Source organism: Sciurus vulgaris (genome assembly GCF_902686455.1).
Source record: "Sciurus vulgaris genome assembly, chromosome: 3".
NCBI classification, from domain to species: Eukaryota; Metazoa; Chordata; class Mammalia; order Rodentia; family Sciuridae; genus Sciurus; species Sciurus vulgaris.
In genome coordinates this window covers 68,862,681-68,881,999 of record NC_136463.1, presented here as the reverse complement: position 1 = coordinate 68,881,999, position 19,319 = coordinate 68,862,681, and the positions used below count along the sequence as shown (strand labels likewise).

General features: G+C 36.1%; 1 protein-coding gene across 9 annotated transcripts in view; it reads right to left on the bottom strand.

The window, feature by feature from the left end:
- The window catches only part of ZNF207 (zinc finger protein 207), a 66,159-nt gene that overhangs the window by 25,789 nt on the left and 21,051 nt on the right, over positions 1-19,319 (bottom strand). For 3 of the 9 annotated variants that reach the window (XR_013762316.1, XR_013762318.1, XR_013762319.1), the window contains one exon: positions 13,485-17,505. The exons of 2 other annotated variants lie outside the window; for them this stretch is intronic. The gene's annotated coding sequence lies outside the window, so the exon portion shown is untranslated. Of the gene's footprint in view, positions 1-9,124; positions 9,286-13,484; positions 17,506-19,319 lie in introns of those variants that run through there. 4 more of the 9 variants (XR_013762312.1, XR_013762314.1, XR_013762317.1 and 1 more) reach the window with 2 other exon arrangements.

The following is a 19,319-nucleotide window of genomic DNA, read 5'->3' as shown; positions in this document are numbered from 1 at the left end:
AAATTCAAACAAAAGAAACTATTCAAAAATTGACATAACAAAAAGTTGGTTCTTTGAGAAAGTAAACAAAATAGATAAACCCTTAGCCACACTAACAAAGAGAAGGAGAGAGAAGACTCAAATTACTAAAATACATGATGCAAAAGGAAATATCACAACAGACACCACTGAGATACAAAACATAATGAAAAGCTACTTTGAAAATCTGTATTCCAACAAAATAGAAAGTACCAAAGACATTGACAAATTTCTAGAGACATATGCTCCTCCCAAACGGAACCAGGAGGACATACACGATTTAAACAGATCAATATCAAGCAATGAAACAGAAGAAGCCATTAAAAATCTACCATCCAAGAAAAGCCCAGGACCAGACGGATTCTCAGTCAAGATCTACAAGACCTTCAAAGAAGAACTCATTCCAATACTTCTCAAAGTATTCCAGGAAATAGAAAAGGAGGGTACCCTACCGAACTCATTCTATGAAGCTAATATCACCCTCACACCCAAACCAGAAAAAGACACATCAAGGAAAGAAAATTTAAGACCAATATCCTTGATGAATATAGATGCTAAGATCCTTAACAAAATATTGGCAAACCGTATCCAAAAACGTATTAAGAAAATTGTGCACCACGATCAAGTGGGGTTCATCCCTGGAATGCAAGGATGGTTTAACATCCGTAAATCAATCAACATAATCCATCATGTCAATAGACTTAAGGATAAGAATCATATGGTTATTTCAATTGACGCAGAAAAAGCATTTGACAATATACAACACCCCTTCATGCTGAAAACACTAGAAAAAATAGGGATAGTAGGAACATACCTCAACAATGTAAAGGCTATTTATGCTAAGCCCATGGCCAACATCATTCTTAATGGAGAAAAATTGAAACCATTCCCTTTAAAAATGGGAACAAGACAGGGATGTCCTCTTTCACCACTTCTATTCAACATTGTCCTCGAAACTCTAGCCAGAGCAATTAGGCAGACTAAAGAAATTAAAGGGATACGAATAGGAAAAGAGGAACTATAAATAAATAGCTGTCACTATTTGCGGATGACATGATTCTATATTTAGAGGATCCAAAAACCTCCTCCAGAAAACTTCTAGACCTCATCAATGAATTCAGCAAAATAGCAGGCTATAAAATCAACACGCATAAATCTACAGCATTTTTATACGCAAGCGATGAAACAGTTGAAAGGGAAATCAACTCCATTTGCAATAGCCTCAAAAAAAATAAAATACTTGGGTATCAATCTAACCAAAGAGGTAAAAGATCTCTACAATGAAAACTACAAAACATTGAAGAAAGAAATTAAGGAAGACCTTAGAAGATGGAAAGACCTCCCATGTTCTTGGATAGGCAGAATTAATATTGTCAAAATGGCCATACTACCAAAAGTGCTATACAGATTCAATGCAATTCCAATTAAAATCCCAATGATGTACCTCACAGAAATAGAGCAAGCAATCATGAAATTCATCTGGAAGAATAAGAAACCCAGAATAGCGAAAGCAATCCTTAGCAGGAAGAATGAAACAGGGTATCGCAATACCAGAACTTCAACTATACTACAAAGCAATAGTAACAAAAACGGCATGGTATTGGCACCAAAATAGACAGGTAGATCAATGGTACAGAATAGAGGACACGGACACAATTCCAAATAAATATGATTTTCTCATACTAGACAAAGGTGCCAAAAATATGCAATGGAGAAAAGATAGCCTCTTCAACAAATGGTGCTGGGAAAACTGGAAATCCATATGCAACAGAATGAAACTAAATCCCTATCTCTCACCCTGCACAAAACTCAACTCACAATGGATCAAGGACCTAGAAATCAGACCAGAGACCCTGCATCTTATAGAAGAAAAAGTAGGTCCAAATCTTCACCTTGTTGGCTTAGGATCAGACTTCCTTAACAGGGCTCCCATAGCACAAGGAATAAAAGCAAGAATCAATAACTGGGATAGATTCAAACTAAATAGCTTTCTCTCAGCAAAGGAAACTATCAGCAATGCGAAGAGAGAGCCTACAGAGTGGGAGAATATCTTTGCCTCTCATACTTCAGATAGAGCACTAATTTCCAGAATATATAAAGAACTCAAAAAACTCTACACTAAGAATACAAATAACCCAATCAACAAATGGGCTAAGGAAATGAATGGACACTTCACAGAAGATGCACAAGCAATCAACAGATATATGAAAAAATGTTCAACATCTTTAGTAATAAGAGAAATGCAAATCAAAACTACACTAAGATTCCATCTCACCCCAATTAGAATGGTGATTATCAAGAACACAAGCAACAATAGGTGTTGGAGAGGTTGTGGGGAAAAGGTACACTCATACATTGCTAGTGGGACTGCAAATTAGTGGAGCCACTCTGGAAAGCAGTGTGGAGATTCCTTAGAAAACTTGGAATGGACCCACCATTTGACCCATTTATCCCACTCCTCGGCCTATACCCAAAGGACTTAAAATCAGCATACTACAGAGATACAGCCACATCAATGTTCATAGAGGCTCAATTCACAATAGCCAGACTATGGAACCAACCTAGATGCCCTTCAATTGATGAACGGATAAAGAAACTGTGGTGTATATATATATACAATGAAATATTGTATATAAAGAGTATGCAAAGAATAATAAAAGAATATAAAGAATATTCAGCTATAAAGAAGAATAAAATTATGGCATTTGTGGGCAAATGGATGAAATTGGAGAATATCATGTTAAGTGAGATAAGCCAATCTCAAAAATCCAAAAGAGGAATGATCTCACTGATAAGCGGATGATGACATTTAATGGGGGGTGGGAGTGGGACAAGAATGGAGGAAGGAGGGACTGTAGAGAGGGAAAAGAGAGGTGGGAGGGGTGGGGGGGAGGAAAAAAATAATGGAATGAAACAAACATCATTACTCTATGTAAATTTATGAATATGCAAATGGTATGCTGTTACTCCATGTACAAACAGAAACAATATGTATCCCATTTGTTTATAATAAAAATAAATTTTAAAAAAATATTTAAATTCTTTTTCTTCATAGGTGAGGTCTCAATGTTGTCCAGGCCTGCCCTGAACTCCTGGGCCCAAATGATCCTCCTGCCTCTGCCTCCTGAGTAATTTGTATTATGGGCAATGGCAAATATACCCAGTATATATTTTAAAAAATTTTATTGGTGAATTACAATTACACATAATAGTGGGGTTCACTGTTAAATATTAGGACAAGTACATAATAAAATTTGGTCCATTTCATTCCCCAATATTTAAAAACTTTAAAGCTAAATATGCTCAGTAATTATAGGTATAAGCAAAAGGTAAATATGCTACAATTCACAAATAAATCAATAATTTTTAACTAAAACAAATACATAAATAAAACCCTCACAGGTTAGGTAGGAGCATGGGAGAAATATAAGCATGAGAATTTCCTCATTTTTAATAGCCAATTGATTTCATTATTGGTGACCTAAATATGTATGCATATTACTTCATGTATTATTCAGATAATATTCATAAAGTATTGTTTCAAATTATCACAAAAAGATAACTAATATTTAAAATCCACCATTTAACTTATCAGAAATAGGGGAAATATTAAATACAGAGAAAAATCTGAAAAAATTGTGCATCAAAATGTTAACACGGTTATTGCTGGATGGTGGATCAAAGGTGAATTCAGTTTTCTTCTTATATGATTTTCACCAGAGTTTGGTGCCCACTTCATGGCTTCTGGACTTGCTGCTCCTCCTGCCTGAAACACTTCCCTATTTTCTTCTCTTTCACTTTTTTTTTTTTTGGTACCAAGGATTAAACTCAGGGGTGCTTAAACACAACCACACTCCCAGCCCTTATTTTGAGACAGTATCTCACTAAGTTACTGAGGGCCTCAGTAAATTGGTGCACTTGACTTTGAACTTGGGATCCCTCTGCTTCAGTCTTCTGAGATGCCCAGATTACAGGAATGCACCACCCTGACTAGCTTCCTTTATCTTCTTCACATGACTAGTTCCCCCTCTACATAGCTAGTTTCTCATTACTTAACACAGCTCACAAATCATTCATTTCCCCAGAAAGACCTCCTTGATCACCCAGTTTAGCAGTCCCATGCATTAACCATTATTTGACCCTGTCTTAGTGTCTTCATGGTGCATTATCAGTATCAGAAATTTAAAAATTGTTTTGTTAGTTGTCAATCTCTCATTCTAGAATGCAAATGCCATGAAGAAAAGACCTTCTTTGTTTTGTTTCACTGCTACTATTTTTCTCAGACCTTGAAACACATCATGACCCGTAAGACAGATTGGAAAATTAATGTAGAAAAAATAGCTGGAAAAAATGAAGGATGAGAGCATATCATTTAAAGTAAACTTATATCAAAAAAAGTAAAAATGGGTGAACCCAGAATGGTGTAGAGGTTATAGATCAATGGGAATCTTTACACATTGCTCTTGGGATATAAACTGATTTATCTACTTTTGAAAATAATTCAACATTTTCTTAGTTCATTTGCAAACCCTATTTACTCAGTAATTTCATTCCTACAGAAACCCTCTCACACATGCATCAGGAGACATCGACTGTATTTTTGGCATCAACACTTTCTTTTTGTAAAAGCAAAAGATTGGAAACCCAAATACCCATGGATAGGAGAATGGATGAATAAATCCTGGTACATTTGACAATGAAATACTATACACAATGGAAATGAATGCACGGTAACCACAAAAAGCATGAATGAATCTTAGTATGATTAAGCATGATTACAATTTCATAAAGCTTAGAAACAAGCAGAACAATGCACTCAAGCAGAACAATGCACTCAGATACAAAAGTAACTCTAAAAGTATAACAGATGTTTCATATATTTTGCATCAAATGCTATGTTTAAAAATAAAGAAGTTAAAAAAACAGACTTTGGAGATGATCTATCAATCAACGTGAATACTATACTACACACATTTAGGACTTTTGCGTTGGAAATAAGGGAATGCTTTTTAAACGTTGGTTGTAAAAACTTTTTGAAGATTACATTAGGCCTCTGGCTTTAAAAGCTAACCATTTTATCCACAACTCTAGTCCCCTATCGTTTTGTACCAGGGATTGAACCCAGGGGCACTTAACCACTGAGCCACAACCCTGGCCTTTTTTTTTTTTTTTTTTTGGGGGGGGGGTGTTTTACTTAGAGACAGTCTCGCCAAGTTGCTGAGGCTCAATTTGAACTCATGATCCTCTTGCCTCAGCCTCCCGAGCCACTGGGATTACAGGCATGTGCCATCGTGCCTGGCTTCTAGTTCCCTAACTAGGATAGCAGATCTTCAATAAATGTATATACTTATTTTTAAATTCTCAACTGATACACAAAAACACAAAAGCTATATGTATTAATAGAGGACCATGTAACGTTTGAAACATGTAGAATACATATTGACTTAATAAATTGTAAATGATATCCATTTGAGGTTGGCGATGTGGCTCAATGGTAAAGCACTTGCCTAACATGCACAAGGCCCTGAATTCTATCCCCAGTAACACACACACAATCAAAATAAATGATACACAATCAAAGCACTATTGATAAAAATCATCTAACATTTGTTGAGCTAGAAACTGTTAAACACCATATGAAGTGTCTCATTTCATCTTTCCATGAAGTAGGTGCTTTATTAGTATCTTCATTCATGGAAGCATTAGAAAGTTTTGAGAATACAGAGGACAGAAGAACCTATCTCAGCCCAAGAAAGTAAAGGATTATGACAATGCCCTGAAGGTGAGTAAACTGGAAGAATCAAACTGGTAACATGATTTTCAACATAATTTAAATTTTCAAAGTAACATGCATAATTCTTGTCCTTACTGGAGACTGAACCCAGGAGAGGTCTGAGCTATATCCTCATATCTTTTTATAATTTTTTAAAAAATTTTTGAAACAGAGTCTTACTAAGTTGACCAGGCTAGCCTTGAGATTGCAATCCTCCTGCCTCAGCTTCCTGAGTTACTGGGATTACAAAGGTATACCACCTCGTTCTGCCTTTTTTTTTTTTTTTTTTGCGGGGCGGGGGACGCTTACTGGAAATTAAACCCAGGGGTGCACTACCACTGAGCTCTTTTTTTCCTTCTTTCTCCCCTTTCCCCCTCTCACTCCTCTCTCTCTACAGTGCCTTGCCTAAAAATTGGCCAGGCTGACTGAATTTGTGATCTTCCTGTCTCAGTCTCCCAAACTGCTGCGATTACAAGGGTGTGCCACCACACCCAGCAGTTTCACATGAATTTTAAAAATTTTACCTGGTATCTTTTAAAAATCCATGTTAACATAAAAAAAAAAAATGCAAAAAGTACACTAATTGAGCTGGAGAGACAGGAAATTAAGACATTTAGTAAAAGCTAACAATTCATTAGTACATAAATTATGGAATCAGGAAGTTGAGACAGGAGGATCCCAAGTTCAAAGCCAGACTCAGCAACTTAGTGAAGTCTTATGCAATCTAGCAAGACCCTGTCTCAAAATAAAAAAAAAAGGGTTGGGATGTTGCTCAGTGGTTAAATGCTCCGTGGGTTCAATCCCTGGAACAAAAACAAAAACCAGTAAATATGAAAAAAAAGGAAAAATATTTATCTACGTTTGCAAAAGAACAACTCACATCATACTGTTTAAGAAACCGCTGCCTGAGATGTCATATTTACTAAAAAATAAGTATTTAGTTCTATCTAATACAGTGCTTTCAAGGGGTTCAGCTCCATCTTTGTAAAGCAAGTTCAAACAGATCTTTAAGGTAACTTCTAGTTCTAATATCTTACAGTTTTACACAGATAGTAACCTTCAGTAGATTAAAAAAAATATATTAAAAGATAAAAAAGATAAAGCATCCAGTTTTCAAAACAGATGCAATGTCTGATTTCAAATGTAGGCTTAAACCAAAATAAAAACTAAATCTGTTCTCCCTCTCCTGGTGGGGAGTTGGGAACAACCACTTCAGCTGTCTGTTTCCAGGACTTGGATTTTCCACCAGTAGGCTAGTGAACAAAGATGTTTTTACCAATGAAGAAACACATAAAGAGAGAAAATACAGTAACAAGGTTGTCACAGAAGCAATTTAAAAAGGTCATATGCAAAGAGAATCAGGGTAGACATAGCAACATGACTAAAGATTCAAGTTAATTTCCTTGTAGATATCAAGTCTCCTAAGGTTTTTATTCCTTTTAACTATTTCCTACCTGCTTTTTCTAAGTTTTGGTAGTTAGTAAGAATAAAACACTGCAAATTTAGTTGTTAATTATGCAAAGAGGCTCATGACTATCTTTGAAATCCTACTTAAGTCTCTAAAATTCGCTTTTTTCTTTTAAAAAAATCCATGAGGCTTCAAGGAAGTTAGCCAAGATAGGAATCTAGAATTTGCATTGACTTTTACCTAAAGCAGTTTTATAAAATTCATATGCATACAATGATACACAGTAATTAGCACATAGATATCTTTTGTATCATCAATCAGATGAGGCATATTACACTGCTATAAGTTCTATATACATGATATACTTTCAAACAGCAGAGCTTATGGAAATTTACATTTGCTGAAAAGAAACATGTCAATTTCAAGAATAAATGTGACAACAAAGTTTTTTGCATAACATGATTTCATATAAAAATTAAGAGAAACTTTTCCCAGTAACTCTGGGCACCAAGTGCAGAGAAAGACTATCTCAGCCTTTGCAACTTAGTAAAACTGTCTTGAAATAAAAATAAACACTGGGGTAAAGTGTCCAAGTTTAAAAAAAAAAAAAAAAAAAAAAAAAAAGCCATGTCTTTGATGATTTTTTTAAAAATCATTTACGAGCCAGGCACAGTGACGCACACTGTAATCCTAGCAGCTTGGGAGTTGAACAGGAGGATCATGAGTTCAAAGACAGCCTCAGCAATTTAGTGAGGCTCTAAGTAACTTAGGAAGACCCTGTCTCTAAATAAAATGTTTTTAAAAAGGCTGGATGACTGGTATTTTGGCTCAGTGGAAGAGTACTTGCCCAAGTGCGAGGCAGTGGGTTCAATCCTCAGCACATTAAAAAATAAAGTTATTGTGTTCATCCACCATTAAAAAACAATTTACTGTATAAACATGTAATTGTTTACAGAAAAAAAAAGGTAAATGACCCAGTTGACCCAGTCTTTTTGAGGGGAGGGGGTAGCTGGGGAACTGAACTCAGGGTCACTCAGCCACTGAGTCACATTCTCAGTCCTATTTTGTATTTTATTTAGAGACAGGGTCTCACTGAGTTGCTTATTGCCTCACTTTTGCTGAGGCTGGCTTTGAACTTGGTGATCCTCCTGTCTCAGTCTCCCGAACCACTGGGATTACAAGTGTGTTTCACCGCACCCAGTCTTGATACTGCAAAAAATGTCTAACCATTCAAGTAGGAAGTTAAAGGTGAAAACAAAAGGATGGTACTAAGTGGGTTCTATTTTATTTTGATTTGGTTCTGGTGCTAAGGATTGAACCCAACATCTTACAATGCTAAATATATGCCCTATCACTATTATACTTTAGCCCCAATTTGAGGTCTCTGAGATACTGTCTTTAATTGATGAAACAAGGAATAAAGACAAAGGTAACACTGGAACAAAACTAACAATATATTTACCTCAACAGGGAAGGTTTGGTAGACAGAAAAGTCAACTAAATCCTTATTTATGACTGTCAAAACCAATAGATGTTGATATTTATATGTTAATAATAAAAGGATGCTATTTAAACACATGGAGGTACAGGTGAAAGACTGTTAAAATTAGTTCCTAGGTTCTTTAGCTAGGGGTGGGACATCAAACTATTGAACTGGGATGCTTTATCACGGAGCAACAACCCCAACCCTTTTTATTTTTTACACTGAGACAAGTTCCCACTAAGTTACTGAGTCTGGCCTTGAACTTGTGATTTTTCCTGCCTCAGTCTCCTGAGTCACTGAGACCATAGGTGTGTACCACCACAGGCAGCATAACTATTGCTTTCTTTGGTTGCCTTGACACTAGATTTTAAAAAGTGAGTCAATAAATTTTTTAAAAAAGAAAAATAGGGGTAAGGAGTGTAGCTTAATGGCAGACACTCACCTGGCATACACAAGGGTCTGATTTTGATTCACCAACATAGCAAAAAAGATATTAAAGTAAGTAAATACAAAGATTTTACTTTGGAACAGGAGATGTGGCTCAGTGGTACAACACTTGCTTAACATGGGCAAGTCCCTGGGTTCAATCCCCAGCACCACCACCTTAACAAAAAAAAAAAAAAAGGACAGAATGAACTCTTGATACAAAATTTTAGGATACAGGTAACACACTATGTATTTTTGGTAATTATGAACTACTGACATTAAATACTGCAGATTTTGTCTCACCACTATTTGCTGATTGAGAAAACAAAGAACTGAAGTATGTTTTGCCAACACCCTAAGTGATTTGATTATGAGAGTAACATTTGGAGATGAACCTCAGTATAAAAAATACTCTGAAGGTGGGGGGCCAGGCACTATGAATAAACTGTTAAGTCCCACAGCAAATAAACTGTCTATCCTTTACAACTACTTTCAATATATGCCCTTCCACACTCCAAATGTTCATTGCTCTGAAATGCTCTTATAATTACAATTCTTTTGGGGCTGTATACTGTCTTTTCAGGAATTCCAATCCTCATGCTTAACACCAAATCCTGCATTCACACATACAACCTTCAGTTGGGTAACAGCAGCCAATTCAACTACACCAGTCTATTCAGCCATCTGTTCAACAATATAGTACATCATGCTGACACATCATCTGCCTCTTGTCCATTATCAAATCATCTTCTCTGGAACCATCTACTTTCTCTCATGTATATAAATTCCCACACTTCCTACCATACCCCCCAAACCCTGCTAAGAAAAAAGGCTATACTGGTGACCCAGAAGTAAAACTAGCCTGCAAGGCTGTTTGGTACAATGTTTACTTTCAACTTTTTATTTCTTATTTTTCAGTGAGACTGGGGATTGAACCCTGGGAGCACTCTATCACTGAGTAATATCCACGGCCTGTTTTTATTTTGACCCAGTGTCTTGCTATGTTGCCCAGGGGTGGCCTTGAACTTGTGATCATCCTTTCTCAGCCTCCCAAATTGCTGGGATTACAGGCATAGGCCACTGCATCCTGGGTTTCAAATTTTTAAAAACATAACTACTTATCAAGTTTGAAGTTGTATGTGTATGTGTTTGGCGATTCTAGGGATCAAACATTAGCATACAATAAGCAAGCCCTGAACTACCTCCATCCTGACTTCTTCAGAAAAGTGTAATCTGGTAACCCTGGCCATGCTTTGAACATGGCTTAAGCCCTGTTTATAAGGGTCATAAATTCACCCCTCTCCAATGCACTTGTTTCACTCATTTCTATTAACTGTCTGGTTCTTGCATATATTTGCAATTTCTTGTTGAGCCTACCTCTACTCAAAACAAGAGCGAAGTTTCATTATATAGGAAACAAGAATTTTTTACAAATACACCTGCGAAAGTCACTTTTCAAAAATCCTACTCTTTATGAACAAACAACTTTTTTGAGGGGCGGGGGGGGGGGGGAACCGAAGACCTCAAGACTTAACCCAGGAACAATTTACTACTGAACTGTATGTCCCCAGCACTTTTCAATCTTTTAAAATTTTGAGACAGGGCCTCGCTAACACGCTGGGGCTGACCTCAAACTTGCAAGATCCCCCTCCCTCAGCCTCCGGAACTGCTGGGATTACAGGCATGTAACACTCCAAAACTGCTCTGAGACATTTGTTATTTCAAAGTTATTTAGTTAATAACTGTTCTAATTTATTCTCCTTAAAGGGCAGCACTACTAAATCAGGTTTAAATTGCACAACATTCAAATAAAGGCATGTCTCTCTGGACCTCTAATCCATTTTGATGACATTAACCCACTGACAATTTATTTCAATTCAGCAATTAAGTGCCTCTTTTAAGTGCCAAGCCTCAAAATGATATAATGGGCGACACTAGCTACAATGAGAATCATCATGCAATATAAGTCATCATGGAAGCTCAGGGATTTAAAGAGGAAATGATCTCTCAACTAAAATTTGGCAGGTATGGGAAACATGTCAAGCTAAGTCGAGCAATAAGAGGAGACAGGGTGTTCAGAGAATTGAGAACTTGAATTGAACACCAAAAAGGAATGCCCAAAAAGGAAGCTGTTAACACTAAGCAGGGGTCAGATTATAGAGGGCCTTTAGACCCCAAAGGACAAAAATTACTTAGAACTAAAAGCTGTCATTCTTGACTCCCACCTCCTATGCCATTTCCAACCACTCAAGTTTTATTCTACAGGAAAAGGGTCATTAGAAGAATGAGCTAAGTTTGGTGGTACATGCCTATAATCCAGGCAGCTCGGGAGGCTGAGGCAGGAGAATCACAAATTCTAAGCTAGCCTCAGCAATTTAGTAAGGCTCAAAATAAAAAGGGCTGGAGACAGACACAGTGGTAAAGCATCCCTGGGTTCAAATCCCAGTACAAAAAAGGTGCTACCTCTAGCCACAGTACCCAGGAAGAACTACTTTTAACTGTTTTGGCTTCACCTCAAAATGCACGTGCATGTGCATACACACACACAAATGGAAAAAATTTTAAAAGGGCTGGAGATATATGTCAGGGGTACAGCACCAGTTAAGAAGCCATTAAGTCTGGGGTCAGTCAGTTACTCTCCCTCCCCCACCCCACCCCCTCCAAAAAAAAAAAAAAAAAAAAAAAAGACTACTTGCCTAGCATGCAAGAGGCCCTAGATTCAATCACTAGTATAACAAAACCAACCAACCAACCCAACTGGCTGTCCCTACATCTGCCTAAGTCTTTGGAAGCCTGAAAAAGAGGAAGCAATATAACAAGCAAACAACTGTCTCAAGAATGCTGCAGGGGGACTGGTAGCAAAGGCCCACCTGCAGTGAGGAATAAAAAGAATGAATCATCAAAACAGGGAAATTTCAAAAAGGTACAGTAGAATCCAGTGTGCTGTCTTAAGAGCTGAAGCCTGACTTGAAATTACCACTGAAAAACAATGAAATGTTTGTTGTGCCCTTCACTACTTCAGGACAACAAAGACAACATGGCACATTAAACCATGACACTTGGCAGATCATTGTGATTTCACAGGATACAAATTAAGGTACTTTTGAGTTGATGTGTGAAGTTCTGAATTGACCCTTACTCCGCCCTCCCTTATTCACTTTGTTCTACCCATGTACCAAATATGATTCTCACAGGTCAAACAACCATTATTAGACCCACTAAAAATGAAACTTTCCAATTTTTCCCTTTTTCTGTGCTCACATCGAGGGTTAGCATCTCAACTTCTCCAATGAGTATCCAGCCACAATAATTCATCACATTTCATGAATTATTTATAACTTCCCAGAAACTCACCCCACTGCAACTCTCCAGGCCACAATTCGCCACCACTCAACCTAGAATGAGTGTTTAAACACAAACCATGTATTACTCACCAGTTTCAAGTTCTTCAGACTTCCATTAGAATAGAATTCAAACCATGCTCCAGTGTGTGATCTGGCCTTTTTCCAGTCTCCACCCATCTCTCACACACCTTCACATCCACCACTCAAATCTCATTTTTCCTTCCTCCAAGAACGCTATGCTTTCCGAACTCGTGACTTCTGCACCTATTATTCCTATTGCCCAAAATACTTTACCTACCAAGACTGCTTGCTTTGTTCGGCTTCTTAAAACCCCAGTTCCAAGGATCCTATTGTGATGCATTTCCAGTCTACCTGCACACAGGACAGCATCCAACCATTCATTGTATTTATGGACTAGATTTTTTTTTTTTTAGGTTTCAGTAACTTTCTGTCCCAACTATTTCCACTGGCTTGAAAGTGTGTATGTATGTGTGTGTGTGTGTGCATACACACACACACATACACACACACACACACCATGTCTGTTTTTTGTTTTTTTTTTTTTCCAAGCATACATACAGAAAACACTCAATGAGTCCTTATAAGTACCAGGCCAGTTTTTTTGTTTTTTTTTTTTTTTTTTTAAATAACATACAACTTTTCACAAACCAAGGAAACATACTATCATTTGAGGAGTAAATTGCTGAAGGTCACATAACTAGCTTACAATGGAAAAGCAAGGATTTGACTGCAATTTTTAATTTTAGGCTTACTCTAAACCATAATATGGATCAATCTGCCTATCCAACTTATGACCATATTACATGTGTCATATCCACACTATCTAAATGTGCCTTGCATCATGGCTTACTTTCTTCCCTATAAGCATTCTGTATGTACTTAAACTTTGCTTTATTGTTCCAGGGCATACCAAAGACTGTTAAGGACAGTTAAGTCCTATCATCATAATCCATCCTCAATATAAACTTTTCTGGATTAAAATTAATGAAATGAGCTGAGACGAGTATCAAATAATAAATAAAAATTTTTATTCATCTTTGTAGATAACAGGCACTCAAAGGGTTGTTAATGAATGACGGAGACCATCACCTACTAACCATCAACTTTTATATGAAAACAAACTAAAAATCACTAGATAAGAAAATAAAGCACCACTTTCAAATGGCAATTTTGGCTTACTTGAAGCCTAGTAAACACCTCCAGACCATCCCAAAATGAAACAAAAAACTTCAATACCCTTTTTGAATTCTAGTATAACTGCATACCGCCCCCCCGCCCCTGCCACCTGTACTGGAGATTGAACCCGGAGCCTTATGGACAATAGGTAAGTTCTGTGACACTGAGCTACATCCCCAATCTACCCAAGTTCTGGTATAAGTATTATATGGCTACATATACAAAGGAACATCTTTCTGAAAATCCTACTAGTAAACAAAATTTAAACTTAAGTACACACTATATATATATTATCCCCATTTCACTTCTTTTATAAAAGTTTCCAGTTACTTAACCAGGTGACATATCAGAGTGACAAGATTTATTACTTGTGCAAGAAAATTTTATTTTAAGCTCCCACAAAATCCAGGAATTGTAATTTTAATTTTGGTAAAATTTAAAGGCTTGCATTCAATAACAACTTTTAGTGAGCTCATTAAGTTAAATTTTAAAATGCTATTAGCCAATATTTTTCGTTAGCCAGACCATTTAATCACACTATGGGGCTAGTGTGATTTCCCCTCCTTTATGTGGTTTGTTCAGGTCCACATTACAATACAGAGTAGTTACATATCCCTCCAATGACTTGCTCTTCACTTCATTCCCTGGAAGGACAAATGAAGTTCAGAGCCTCAACAGGCTCAACTCTTTTTCCTAAAACCCTTTGAGATTTTATACTGCTTTCCAAAATGCTAATTTGGAAAGAAATGGACCTATTCCTCAGAAATAAGTCATTTTTCCTGTTGAAGTAATTATCTTTTTATTATGAAAACATCAGCCATAGTGAGAACTTTTCTCCCTTAACTTAAAAAACACTGCTGCATTAGCTGGGTATGGTGGCACAGGCTTGCAGTCCCAGTGACACTGGAGGCTGAAGCAGAAGAATTTCAAGTTTAAGGCCAGCTTCAGCAATTTAGCAAGGACCTAAAGCAACTTAGTGAGAACCATCTCAAAAATATACTGAAAATGACTGGGGATGTGGCTCAGTGGTGAAGTGCCCCTGGGTTCAATCCCAAATACAAAAATAAATTAATTACAAATAAAAAAGCATTGTGTCTATGCAAATCACATATTGGCTTAATGCCATTTTACTATTATGCGCTGATTTCCTATAGTGTTCCAGAAAGAGCACAAAGATTTTTTTTCCATTTGTCAGTTTTAACTGGAGCTGAAAAACAGAAGACTTAAGTAAACTGAAAGTCATCACTGGGTTTTTTAAAAGGACACTTAAATAATTCTTCTTGAAGGTATTTTCTTTTAACAGCCACTTATTTCTACCCTGAAAAAAGCTGGAAATATAAAATTAGTATTTAAAACACCATACACACTTTAAAAAAACAAAACAAAACAAAACAAAAAAAAACGGACAAATGAGTAAGGTTCATTTCATTTTAATCATTGTGCACACAAATCTTGTAAAAATGGTAGACATTTACATTAAGTTGCAAATGAGATCAAAGACTTCTTGTTCACTTCTAAATAAACTATGGAAAATTGGCGATTTATTCTCATCACTATTACATGCATTTAAAGTTACATACTTACCAATTTTTCACTGTCTGCTTATCCCTGCTAGGAAAGGACAGAGGTTCCTTAGAAATTTACTTCACTTTTAATCTTAAAGGCACAAATAGAGGATCCATACTTTGTTGAGTACTTATCTAGAATACATTACCATATCACATACTCAGATTATTAACTTCAGATTTACTTCAGAAGACTTACCACTGCTCATACTAAAAACTATCAAAGTTGATTATCAAGATCAAAAGGGAAATTACAATGTGAAAACATCCTTAGGACTATAATGACATTATCTAGGATGTGGCTAAAAAACAGAACTCTTTTGTGTTATACAGCTAAAGATAAAACGGGCACAAGTAATAAACATTCTCAGAGACTAATTTTCACTGCTGTGTGTTAAGTCCCAAAAAGCAGTATTTCTTACCCAAGTTTTTCATGCAGAGTTAGTGATTTAAGAATATGGTTGAATATTTCAAGCCTCAAAGAGAACCCTGAAAACTGGTCTACATGATCAATTTTGGTAAACCCTCATTTTATCCTACCCCCAACTTAAGTTTATCATGAGTAACTGCATTAACAGCTTGAACAAGAACAGAAAGAAGTTCTGGTATTTTAATTTTATACCTATGCAATGTGAGAATCAAAAGCATTTTGAGAACTGTTTTTCACTATCAACTAAAAAGAAAACCCTCTGAAAAGCTTTCTTCAGTCCTAGAAGGTTTTGAATAAAAACACTTATTCCATCTCACCAAAACAAAGAATTTATGTGCTAAATATTTTTGTATTTAACCTGTTAACGGTCAGGAAACAGGCAACAAAGAGTAATAGGGAAATGCCTGACAGTAAAATAATCATCTTAGTATTTCAGACTCAAGTAATACCCAAAGAAATGTAGGAATCTGGATTGCTCACCTCTTCAATGTCCCATTTCAATAAAATTTAAAAGGTAAAATTGATACTCACCAGGAAGCCAACTTTAAAGAGATGGTTTTAAGGAAAACCATTTCCATCGTATCTACGCCATTTCATATACAGATTAAACTGCGAAAGGCAATGAAACTTGAGCCATTGGGCAAGTTCACGTTTTTAAAAAGTGGCTATCTTAAATCTTTACCAGTTCCTACATTTAGATTTTTAAAATCTGATGTAACACACGACTTCCAGATAAAATAAAGATGATCTACTTCTACTTTCAGGATGGTAAACACCATTCAGTTTTAAAAAAAAAAGTACAGGATGAGCTAGTTTTATGTTTTATGGTTAGGTCATCTCAAACTAAACATCATTACACTTAAAGAGGAGGATGCCATGCATTCAAGTGTCAATGCTGTAGACAGGATGATTACATCTTTCACAAATTAAGTTGTATACTTTATTCCTTCCTCCTCACTGTTTTCAGTTTATATCAAATATAAAAGCACAACACTTAAAGGCTAAAGAAAATTTTTTAGAGAATGGGTCAATGAACTCCAGTAAAATGGGGGAAAAAAAAAAAAGCAATAAAAAAGGTTATCTTTCCAATCTGCTACAATCCCTAGGTCTCTCAAGGGGATTGAGAATCAGGTTAGGTTTCTTGGTAGGCCTTCATTTCAACATTAAAGTAAAAAGTAAGGTTCAAAGTAAAATGGACCCACAGTGGTACACCTAGGTAAACAGATTAGAGCTTACAAAAAGGAAAAAAAAAAAAAAAAAAAAAAAAAACCTTATCTACAACTGTTACTAAAAACATTTAAGATAAAAAAGCAGTATAAAAAACACTTCTAGCTTAAGATAATACACCATTTTTCACCAAGTTCACTGAGGGAACTTGTTGCTTTTTCTTAGGTTGATTCATACACTAAAAAAAACCTAAATACTAAATATGAGAACCACCATGGAAAAGCTTAAGCAAAAAACCCTGGACCCAAAGCACCCTGGAGATTCTATAGTATACACCAATAAAGAAAAAGAGAATTGAAACTTTCACTCTCCTTTCCTTTTACGTGCAATTTATCTACTCAGGATCAACCCAGACCAGACAATAAAGGCACATTATTACACCTTCATTACATCTGAGGTTAGCAAACCTAGAACTACTTTGGCCCAAGTATTGAGTGTTTGAAGTGTCCAATGGATTCTCTTATTAGTTATACTCACAGTAAGTAACTGCACAGCTTTCTTCTTTGTGTGGGTTATATGGATATGTTTGAAAAAAAAGGAACATCAGGTACTTACAGATTAAACTAACCTGTACTGGCAGGGCTGTGGGATTTTTCTTCTCTACCAGTAAGTAGCAAATGCTGAAATTCTGCTGCTAGTTAACAAAAACACAAATTGTATTAAACTGAGGAGTTCAATCCATAGTTTAAAAAGTCAATGTGCATTTAATTTCCTCAGAGTCTGATAGTAATACATTTAGAGTCTTTCCCTAAAATTTAACAAATTACATTGGCTATTAAATTTAGAGTGACCTTATGAGAATGTGCTGTTAATACTGAATATCTCTTGAATACATCTCAATTTTAATATACTATGTATTCTAATAGGTGAATTGTGCCGGAAATTTTGGTTACCCAAAAAAGTGGGTGAGTATATTTTAAACATATAATTTCTAATTTTGAAGTAGTACATAGACACATCCTCAGAGACAACTTTTTAAAGATTTTAATTTTCAAGAAAACGGATTCATTTTATTAGTGATTTTTAAGTATTTAAAAAATGAGATTAAAAAAAGCAAATTCCATTACTTCTCCTTAAAGTACACTAACAAGCTAATAGGTAAAAAGATGTGGATCAATCAATAGATGTCCTATGTTTCTGATTTGAACTCATAGGAACTGTTAACTCTTTTCTCAGGCCACCTGGGTAGTTTAAGCACCCTGGAAAATGATACTGAAAATCTTTTTCTGATCTGATTAAGACTAAAGTATTTATGAATAAACGTTAATAATTTACATAAATGTAGGTAATATGGTGAAACCTCAAAACTCAAACAGTAGGAATCCTGTTACTTTTCATTATGTTTAAGGTTCTTGAATCTAAAAACACTACACAATGGTCCCTCCCCTCCCCCATAATCACTATTGGGTTTGTGTCAACTGGGGAAACATTTGTCATTCTGTTTTCTGGGGATTGAATCCAGGGATCATGCATGATAAAGCACAAGCTCTACCAATTAACTACACACCCGCCTTCATTGTTTATTTTTATCAAAGTTGGGCATCAATGAATTTCATAACCAGTTTCTCAAATTTAGCAAATAGCGAGACAGTTTTTTTTAACATGCTAATAGTTATATACAAAACAACACAACCTAAATACCAACGCCAGTGGGCTTAAAATGCTAGTAAGAACTTTATCTTTTACAAACACAGCATTACTCAAACACACACAGCACATTACTGAAACTGGGCCCTAACACCTTATGTCATTTAAAACGGTGGGGGAATTTCCAAGTACTCAATTAAGACAGTGTACTCACATGTGTCTCCTCTGTAGTTAGTTTAAAGCATACACACAAAAAAATTCTCATTTGCTTCCTAAAGAACCTAATCCTGAAAGTTTCCATTTAATGAGTCAGTCTTGATTTACTATATAAGTGTTCAATTTGCTTCCAATATAGCTTCAACGAAGATCTTTTTAGGCTGTAAAATTCTACCTTAATTACATCTACATCCTGCTTAGCAAAATACATGAGATAAATTGAAAATATTTAAAGAGAAATAGATGGAAACATTCAAACTACTTTCAGGGGGGGGGGGTTTACCGGCATTAAACCTAGGGTGCTTAATCACTGAGCCACAACCCAAGTCCTTTCTTCTAGTGTAGAGACAGGATCTCGCTGAGTTGCTTAGAGCTTTGCTAAGTTGCTGAGGACAGTTCTGAACTGGTGATTCTCCTCGCCTCAGTCTCCGAAGCCACTGGGATTACAGGGAGGCACCACTGCACCTGGCTTCAACCAATTTAGTTTTGAACTACTGTCCAGAGTTCGGAAGAAAATGAAAGGCTCTTCCTTTGAAGCCCAAAACATTATACAAGAATGTACCCAGCACAGACCAAGACAGAGTGCTTGTTAAAAGCAATTCCCTTCTAAGTCTTATTGAAAACATTCTCTTAAAAATACTTGAA